This window comes from Plectropomus leopardus, chromosome 15 (genome assembly GCF_026936395.1).
Source record: "Plectropomus leopardus strain MGB_pleo_1.0 chromosome 15, ASM2693639v1, whole genome shotgun sequence".
NCBI lineage: Eukaryota > Metazoa > Chordata > Actinopteri > Perciformes > Serranidae > Plectropomus > Plectropomus leopardus.
This window is the reverse complement of record NC_142190.1, coordinates 29,765,033-29,775,874: the sequence shown is the minus strand read 5'-3', so window position 1 is coordinate 29,775,874 and position 10,842 is coordinate 29,765,033. Positions and strand designations below refer to the sequence as shown.

At 38.3% G+C, this 10,842-nt stretch overlaps 1 pseudogene; it reads right to left on the bottom strand.

Moving 5' to 3' along the window:
• Window positions 1-867: 867 nt before the first annotated feature.
• On the bottom strand, window positions 868-10,842 carry LOC121952309 (RAC-beta serine/threonine-protein kinase-like; annotated as a pseudogene).

Genomic DNA, 10,842 nt, shown 5'->3' with positions numbered 1-10,842 from the left:
GAAGATTAAGAGAATTAAAAACATGCATTAGATCACTCTCTCTTGGAAAGATATTCATAGACAAACAGAAATGAACTGCACCGGCTTTTATTTATTACCAGTGATTCAACAGTGTAGCACCAATATATAATTTCAGTATTGCAAATCGTAATAGTTCACCTGCCCTTTTTACTATTTAACCCTTTGAAACCTGGGCAAATCGGCTTGATTTCATTTAGAAGCTTGATAGGAAGCATGAGCAACTTAACAAGAAACTACCTAAAAATTAGCAATGAACTAGCAAACAGTTACAAAAGAATGACCAAAAAATTAGTAAAACAAAAAGAGTAAAGTAAAAAAAAAAACAAACAAGAAAAATTTCAACATTAATGAATTTTCGTTGTATTGCAACGAAAAAAATCCCCTCCAGAAAGTGTTTACCCCATTGTAAAAGAAACATCTGTTAAACTGTTAAACCTCCAACTGCAAACAAAGTCAATTATGACTCTCTCTATTATGAATTTATGATCCATGGTGAGTCTATTTTGGTAACACTTTTCCTGGTACGAAAAAAGAGAGAGAGAAACTCTACTGTGCATATTCAGTGTACGGCATTCCATGGAAGTAAACCCGGAAGCTAGAAAACTTTTTCGGCACTGGAATAAATGCAAGCTATTTTTGGTCTGCTGTCAAGGTATTTTTCAAGTTGAAATATAAAAAAAAGTTCCACCCACACACCTAACAGAAAAATACCCAACAAAGTACCACGCTTCTTTTACCCTCATATACAAACCCGTCTATCACCAGTGATAACAGTTAACTCTGAAGAAAGAGCACTTTAATAACCAGTAGCAGTAGTTCATCGGCCATCCAGAGGTGCTCCGGGTGCTACTCTCTTATTGTAGCAGAATGGAAGAACTTGAGGAAATGTGCTTGCTGGCTTGTGTCCTCATAATCCAGATTGTTATCTTAAAGGCAGCAGAAATAAGTTGTTACATTCCAGGACACGAAACCAGACTACGATCATGGACGGTGGTGGACGTAGCTGTCCAGACCTGGAAGCTCGCCCAAAGTCACAGGATACTTACACTCTGATCTCGTCATCAAATAACTTGCTGTGTCTCTGATGTCACATCAGGTTTGAATGGTGGGGCGAGCTGACGCAGGAAGGGAAAAAGATTAGAAACATTACAAGACGATTAGATCTAGTCGAGGATTTGTGACATGAGTGTCATTGTTCACATACCCCATGTGCACTTTGTGTATATTTTATCAACAATATATCCACTAGGGGACAGATTGGGGTTGTATCATTACTTACCGACGCTGATGTATTCTTTGAGAAACATTAATTTTTCACAATATTAACATTAACTCTATTAGTTTCTCCCAAACAATTTTCCACCATTGTTGTTTGTTCAGAGTCTGCTGGCTCCAGCCAAACTTTGGATTGACTCCTGGTTTTAAAATTAAATGGAAAATGTGGGCTCTTTGTCTTTGTATGTTGTCTGGTTCAGAAGTGATGAAATTGTTGGGTTCAAATGCATTCTTAGCTGCAGTTAGAAATTAAGAGATCTGTTATTTAAATTTTTTGGTTCAGGCTTGAAAGGCATCCGTTGACACAAAGGAGCAAACCATTCAGTCATTGTCATGATCCTTGGTTTTTTTTATGGTTTTTATCCTGTTTTTATTCTCGTGTATCATGTCTTATGCTGTGTTGATGTGATGTTGGAATGATCAGAATGGCAACGGCCTCTTATGTTGAAAAAACATCACAACTCAGAGATAGTTTTATCACGAGTTGCCAACTTGACCTCATAAATCTCTCTCAGTTTCTCCTAAAAGCTTTTCACCATTGTGATTTGTTAGTCTGCTGGCTCCAACCATACTTTGGATTTGTGCCATGTCATCGACCTTTCCATTTGATTCCTGGTGTCGAAATTAGAGCATTATTCAATCCTAAATATGACAAAGGAAAAAAATTGGACTTGAGATTTATTAAATCCTAATAACAGCATCTGAAATCACAGATATGCAAGCTAGCTAAGCAGTCAGCCAAGACATCCTGTGTTTCTGTCACCCCTTTGCGCTGCCTGTTAAAGTATTTTCAGTATAAAGGGTACAAACACAGCAAGGGAAGAATTGTTGTTCCATCTTTGAGTTGAGCATTTGGTAAAATGTGAATGTGTGGTTGTGACATTTTGATGGCATGCTTTGTATGCGATCAACGTGTTCCCATCCCAAGTCGTCACATGTTGCCGATTTGCAGTAGACTTCCATGTCTACATGTTACGTCCTAGGTATTCTCTCACCTGCTGTTCACATTCCGAGATGCCATAATCATGATGTCAACAAATGTACATGGTGGGATTATTCTGCTCGTTGTTAGGTTTAGGCAACACAGGCACGTGGCAACCAATGCTGGGATGTCAACAAATGCACATGCTGGCACAGATAGTCAGGTTTAGGCAAAAGAGACACATGGTAAGGTGTAGAAAAAACCCATCACATTTAGATGGGAAGCATGAAAGTCTGGTGTGTGTTGGACTCATTCACCACCCCTCCTGGCGGTCATATAGTGACCTCCAAACGTCTCATATTAACGGCATATCGGGCAGACATGACAGGTTTAATGTAGTGTGTCAAAACATGCGCCATCTGACGGCATATAAAGACACTGCTAATGGTTCTGTCCAGCCACATTCTCCCCTGACACCATCCAGCAGTGTATCATGCTGAAGGAAAAGGTCGCTTTTGGGTTTTATGCTGAAAGTGCTGCAAAAGAGGCAATATTTGACAACTTCAGAATAAAAACGGGTTGGTGCAACACATGGGCAAAGCAGTCAGCAGCTAACTCAACAAAGAAGAACAACTGCTGAAAACTGTAAAGACAATGAGGTCTGGGAACTTCTCACCCTCCAAGCAGAGGATTACACGAGCTGCCATATGGCAGGGACAGTAAATGATTGTTATATTGCAATGTTATATGTCATGCCAGACACAGACACGGCTTTATTGCAGGATCCTGCATAAAAAAGGCTTGTGACTGAAAAGCAAAGTTTCACATCCTCAGAATGTCTTACCTTCTTCTGTACTACATCCTGCCAGTTGATGGTGCTGAAAAATTCATGACTCATTACTTCTTTGGCATCATTGGGACCTCCACCCAACCTGTTAGTCCAAAAAAGATTCTGTAAGAATTAAGTATTTCTATAATTAATCCACACAGGATCAGTCTGGTCACATACCTCTTTTCAGGGTTCTTCTCAAGCAGGGCATTAAGCAAGTCCTTGGCCTGTTGTGACAGCCTGCTGGGAAAGCGGACCGGCTCACTAAGGATAAGTTCAAACAAAACCTCATGGTCCCGGTTGTAGAAAGGCAGACGGCCACACATCATCTCATACATGACTACACCCAGACCCCACCAGTCGACCGCCCTGCCGTAGTCATTATCTTCCAGCACCTGTGAACCAGACATTTGCTTCATTCTCAGCAATAGCACTACAAAATGACTTTGAATTTGTAGACTTGAAAATGTATATTTGGTACAGATCAGTTTACTGTAGACCTCTCTGACCTACATCTATGTTTCTCCTCTCAGTTTTGACTGGTCACTGCTGTTCCTAACAGTGAAGTAGATTTACAAACAGTCATCATGTCCAACACCAGAATCCAAATGTTCAGAAGTAATCTGACTTGACTTTATTGGCTTCAGCTACTTTCTATATTGCTCAAAACATTTTAGCAGGGTTGGGATACCTTTGATTTAAGCAGAAGGATGGATTCAGATTGGAATTCAGGGAACTTCTAAATTGGCCAAACCCTCCAAATAATTGTCAGTGTCAAACAGACAATATTTAATTTTAACTGTCATTTTTCACATTATACTTTTTACAATAGGACAGTTAAAAGTTTTTCAAAAGTACTTTTAGGATTGGATCACTTATTAAATGTCCAGAATGAGAGACTGACTGTAGGTTAGAATTAAGTCAAGCATGCTTAGCTTGCTTTGTTTGGGGGGCATTTTTCAAAATGACAGGAGGCCAAGTGCCAGTCACAGCAGCCCCATACATGTTTCTAGGAATTCTATGATTATTGTAGGATTTGAGGGCATTCCTAGAATTTTAAGACATATTTAGGATTTTAGGAAATTTCTAGGACTTCATGACATTTGTAGGACGTTTTAGCATTTTTGCTCGTGCAGAGGTAAAAAAAAAAAACTGTGTATAACATGTGCCACCCAGTCAGTTTCAGTATCTTACCTCAGGTGCCAGATATTCGGGAGTACCGCAGAAAGTTTTTGTGGTATCATCATAGGAAATTTCCTGCTTACAAAGGCCAAAATCAGTGATTTTGATGTGCCCCTCTTCATCCAGCAGCAGATTCTCCAGCTGAGAAAATAAAATTACATATACATTAGATCTTGATCACAAATATGACATATTATTGGGTTATTATCAAACATAATAAATCTTTTGACTGGGTCACTGATGGAACTGTAATTTTCTGTCTTTCTATTATATAGTTAAAGTACCTAGTTTATGTTTTAACAGATTTTAAGGTAAACATTAGATGTAATATTACTTTTACATGTCAAAAAAAAAAGATATACAGCTTTTTCTCAGGATTATTTAAAAAATATCTGCCCATCGGGATGGTAGATCTCTCAGTGGAAAATGAATAGAGGAAATACAGTGTAAAAAGGGAAATATTGTTGTGACTTGATTTTCTAATGATACAACAAGCTCTTCGTGTATCTTAGAGATTATTGTCACACAATATTAATCTCTTCATGTTTTTCACATACTATTTTAAAGCAATACTCCGAAATTCAGGATATTTTGATTCACAATGATAAAATCGATAAAATAAATCAATGTAACTTGTTTTAAAGCATCACTGTATTCATTAATTAGAGTTAATTATTCATGAAAAAATAAATCATTTCACTTTTTTGTTGAAAAAAGGTCTTTTAGGACTATTTATTGTCATTTTTACTATCAGTTGATTTCTGCATTACAATTCTCTGTCAGTTGGAATAGACTTGGGGAAAAAACACTTTAAGCATCCCAGTTTTTTTTGCTAATGATTTATGAGTGCATTTAAATTAGAAATCCTTTATAATAGTTTGTGTGTGTGTGTGTGTGTGTGTGTGTGTGTGTGTGTAACATAAGACACTACTGGGTCATTGATTCAGATTGTCAGTCATTGCAGATCATAAGATTATTTTTTAGCCATGTTTAACTTCATACTGTTAATATTTCAGAAACAAGAGGAGTGACAATGCCATTTCCAAATCATCTCTATGAGAAACTAACCTTGGACTGATGAATTGATAAAAACAATAAACACTGCAACTGCTATTGAATGCTGAATGCTCAAATTCAATTCTTATTATTGAGCTTATTAAATCTTAAATGAGAATCCATCACATCATCTTCTCTGAAGTCATGATATAAACCCTAACGGAAATTATACATGTCAGAACTGATGGGAGTATTCACCTTCAGATCACGGTAAACAATGCCATTGGAATGGAGGTAATCGAGTCCTAACACAATCTCGGCACCATAGAAGCGTGCCCGGCCTTCTGTGAACACCTTATCCCGTGACAGGTGGAAGAAGAGCTAAAAGAGACAAAAGCACATGGAAGATCTTTTTGGGTGTGCACAGCAAGCTGTTAGCATCTAGTGACATTAGTGCAAAGCCATGTGACTGTGTGTGTACGAGAGATCTTACCTCACCTCCATTGACATATTCCATTACAAAGCAGAGTCGATCTGGGGTTTGGAAGGAATGTATCAGTTTCTGCAGGAAAAAAAAGACTAATTACTAATAATTACAACTATTGAATTTCTGCACGCTTTCACTACCCCAACACTCACTTGCAAACAGACCAGAAAATTCCAGCTATAAAAACTACTTTCTCTTACTATGTGGAATTGAAAATATCACTACTATTTGCTGCTTACATCCAAGAATACAAAAATATAAAAAGTAAAAAGATCGGCCTCTGAATGTTAATGATTCACATTGCAAGCCGAGGAGCTCCTGACTTTAACACCATGCTGTCAGTCGAATCAGAGGCTTTTTTTTCAATGTTTGTTTTTTATCAAAAAGCAAATATGTAACCAGAATAAGGTTATATTCAAACTGATGTTGGATGCATATCTATTTTTTTTTTGCCTGTTTTCATTTTTGATAAAAAGAACAATAACAACACTTCACATGCAGCATGCTATCATGTGGAAGTAAACATGGTGGCAAATGTAACAAAGTAATAATACTTGGTTGAAGTATTTTTTTGGGTGTATCTATACCTTACATGCGTTTTTAAGAATGAAAATCTCAAGAGAGTGCTGGCTGCTCTCAGACAGCACTGCAATCACCACCACAGCTCCTGCAGAGCTCATCAAGTGAGTCATTTACCCAAGTGCTCTTACCGTGATGAAGGGGCTTTCCGAGCTTTGTAGCACTGTCTTCTCTGTGAGTATTTGTTCTACCGCATCCTGCCAACAAAGACAGTATTGTCAGTCACACTGAAAACACACAATAAAAAAAGGCAAAGTTTTACTTAAAGGTGCAAGAGGCATCAGATGGTAATGGGCATTTGACATTTTTTTTTATTTTAATTTGAGGGTAACAAAGTCATCATCTGATACATCTGTACATGTTGCATGTGGATGGGGAATACTTCAGAATAAGAACAGATTGTGTGCTCCAGTGTTCCTTTTAGGAGCCATGTGGGACTTTATTCAGAATGATCTCTCACATTCACACATGAAACCAATCTCATTCACATACAGCGTTTCAATAGTGTGTGTGAGAGCATTTCAATAGTGTGTGCAAATGGTCTCCAGTTTTGCATGTGAGCATAATAACTTAAATTGTTTACGCATACACAGAGGAGCCCCTCTTACTTACCCTTGCAAAGATGGCTTCTTTGCACAGTATTTTCATGGAATAAATGTTTCCTGTGGCCTTCTCTTTGACCAAAGTCACCTTTCCAAACGTCCCCGTCCCTAGCACCTTCAGAATCTCAAAGTCATCCATTGTCTGTAATGAACAAAAGACTGAGGTGTGAGACTTCATCAGATTTTAGACTTAAGACTTCAGGATTTTAACACATTTTTGAATAGGGTCCACTGGGGGTCAGGGTCTTAGCCAAAGATAATTTCAAATGTGGTCTTCTCTTGTTTAACCCATTCAGATCCCCTGTCTGTTCCAATGGACATAACTTTTCTTGGAAGTCTAACTCTGTGATAACTGTCAATCAACCAGTCATGCACAGACTTATTTGTCTGGATGTCTGTGAGCCAGTCACAGCGTTCCACATCATCTGAAACAGACTGCAGTGGAGTCACGCCCCTTTTTAACAAGCAGTGCCAAATGCGAGGAAAGGAGGAAGTACAAGGTACATTTCAGTCAATCATTCATATAGTAAAAATACATAATTTGTGTTTGGACAGATTTTAAAATATTACTTATGCATGCCAAAAAGTTATATATTACAGCTTCTCTTCATGATTTTTTCAAAATATCCATAGGAGTGGTGTAATAATTTTAAATTGGCAATAAGTAAGGTTTTCTTTAGCTTTTTGGCTGGACCTTAGTGCTAAGGTCACAGAGCTACACATGGGGTTTGAGTGGGTTGAGTGAGTGAGTGAGTGAGTGACCAGCTAAAGCCAGTACCAGCATAAGCTTGTTTTGGCTGGTCTTTGATGTTCTTTGATGGTCTTAGACGGCCGTGACCCAGTTCTTGCTGGTCTTAGATGGTTTGACATACTGGTGTGACCAGCCTGTATAGCTGGTCATCCTGGTGTAACCAGCCTGTCAAGCTGTGCACATTTATCTTGATGCATAACACATGACAAGAGACTTAAGAGATTTATCTCCTTTGCTTTTCATATTTTCTCATTATGACACTGTTATTTCTGCACACTTAAGGTAATTGATTTGGTTTCAATTTTACAGGAAGTTCAATGGATAAACCAGCTAGAGTGATCATCACAAACCTGTAGGACCAGCTAAACCATAAAAAATGATGCAAAAACATACCTTAAGCTGGTCCAAAAAAGCTGGTCAACCAGTTTAACCATCTTAAGCTATTTTATTTCAGCAGGGCATGGGCAGATGTAGTGATTTAGGGGCCCTTGAACCACATTTGGATCTAAGCATCAAAAATCCTGTGAGTGGTGTTCATCTGTGAAGGTTATCTTGCTGAACCAAACTTGTAAGTATCATAAACCTTTGTTTACCACAGAGCTTATTTTGTGCAATAATCCAAAATCCAATGGAAAAATCTCATGGGCTTTTTGATGAGGGAACCCGGGCAAAGTTAGTTTCTAGGTTGGCCAACAGAAAAACATCACTCCTGGGGTACTCTATTGTCTTTTTTTTCTCATGTTTTGTAAGAAATTGCACAAATTTGCTTACGGTTCAAAAGTTTAAAAACTTATGAGAGTCAAAGGCTTTTGAACGATATCCATCCCTAGTTACTCTGTTTAGCCAATGCTGGATAAAAACTCTGATAGTCTTTTTATGATGCATAGAACCCAACATAATGAGAGACTATGCTGCTTAGCTTGTTATAAAGCACTGATTAAAAATGAAAAAAAAAAATCATGTTAGGATAATCGTTACTATGGATCTGGGAGTAGACTGCTAATTGAATTTCTTTGAAAGAAATCAGTGTACAAAAAATCAGTGTATATCAAGTGGCAAAAATATCCCTTTGCCCTCTATAGGACCCCTAAAAGTACAACCTGTCTGTGTTTTCAAATGTGCAAGGAAGAAAAGTAAACATTGCCAAAATCTTGTCATATTCATACAGTCTTACACATCAGCTCAACCTTGATCTCACTATCCTCAATATTTCCAACAACTGATCCTCTCACCAATGTGGAGTTGCTGCTGTCATTTTGTGACTCGTTCGTTCCCTCCATCTCCTGCCTACCCCGTGTCTCCATCACTGACTGGATTGCTTGCACCCAGTCCTCTCTGTGAGGAAAAAAAAAAAATCCAGCAATAATTCAAACAAATGTAGCACGTTTTGAGAGAGAAAGTCTGCACACACAGAAGCCAGTGAATGTCATTTGGGGAATCAGTTCAAAGGAGTTTAGCTTGCGTGATACAATATTTTACCCTGACTTTACCTCTCCTCACTGCTGTCCAGGGCAAAAGTGCGTTCAACGAAAGTGGTCAGCTGAAAGCAACGGATGATAAGTGTGTTGGCCCTGGGGTTTTCAGTCTTCATTATTCGACTTCCTGCAAACACACAAGTAAATAAGTAATTGAATTGTGGAAAGATGGTCTTTTTTATCAAATTGGGCTGTCAGAGAAGCAGAAAGATGCAAATGCTTTTAAAATCACTGCTACGTGACCAGAGAAAACAGAGAGAAAGGACTGTGGCATTCACGTTTGCTCAAGAGGTAGAAAACCTACAATTACCAAAATGCATTGTGCCACACTTGACCAACAGACTGTATCACTGAGATGTAGCGGCTAACAAAAACAGTCACTTCCTGGTAGAAAAGTGGCTACTGTTTTGAATTGCAGAAAAATGTAAATTCAGCAAACTTGCGCTTATTTCATAAACTGTGTTGCTTTGTTAACATATTTGATCTATCAAATCTACAGGTATTGTCTCAAAGTGTGTTCTTCCATTGAATGGTGTTTCCCACCTGTAAATGCAATCCTTGGTGGTTCGGGTTAGGGACTGGTTGTTATTTATGAGGGGGAAGGGGCTGGTGCAAAATGGGTAAGGCTTTATTTTTCTTTTTTTTTAAAGCACTGGGGAGGGACTTAATATTGGCTGATTTTTTATTGGCTTAGGTGAAGCACTACAACTTTAAATGGTAGTATTTTGTGTTTATTTTAAATAACCTCTAAACCTGGCACACGTGAGCCATTTTGAAAGGCATGTTTTCTTTAAAAACGTGTAAAAGGTTCCTGACATTTCTTTAACACATAACTTTTAAGTTAAGTTAACTTAGAGTTTTGCATTTTGCTTAAAACAATGGCTTTGTTTTGGTGATAATTAGGCTAATGTCCCCACTGTTTGCTAGTTTCATTGCCTCCAATACATTTGGTGTGAATACAAAAAATAGGCTATTTATGGTGGAGGGAGGGTGATTGATTAGGAAAAACATTTATAGGTTTAGGAAGCGTTAAAGATGGAAAAAAAAGTCACACACCAATGGCTTTGTTATTACACACCAGTGGATGGCTGGCGTATAATAACAAAGCCAACTAGCATTAGCTGGCTAAATGGTGGTCTTCCTGTTTCTCATTTTGAATGATGAATACAGACGACTGCCGTGTGCTTGTATGGAGGGGTATCTCCTCTTATGCAGGCGCAGAACATAATATGTGCTGGTTTGATGTTGTTTTGGTGTGTGTATGTGCAACTATTTGGCCGTCACATGGCAAAGTAAGGCGGCGCTAGCTCTCAGATGTCAGCTCAGTGTGTCACAGGCCTTTAAGTTATCAAGACAAGACCATAGTTCAGAGTTGTGTTTTGCCTGCTGGAGCACTGACTTGCCACTGAGAAGTTGTTGAGTGGTTCGGAACTCTGATTTTTATCCTTGTAGCCGAATAAGGAACCGTCACTCTTCAGGATGAAATACCTGGGCCTCCAATTTTTGATATATTCACCTGGGTCAGAAAAAGAGATGCAACTTTAAACCCTTAAGGTCAATCTAATTAGCATGTGGAGTTAGATGCTCAAATTGACAACTCTGGTAGTTCCAAACCTTTCTTTCACTGTGAATTATCAGCATGATTATTAATACCTTACTGATCCTCGTGCTCCTTACCTCTTTTTAGAAGCCAGCCCTCTCTGACTACATTAACTTCGTTCAT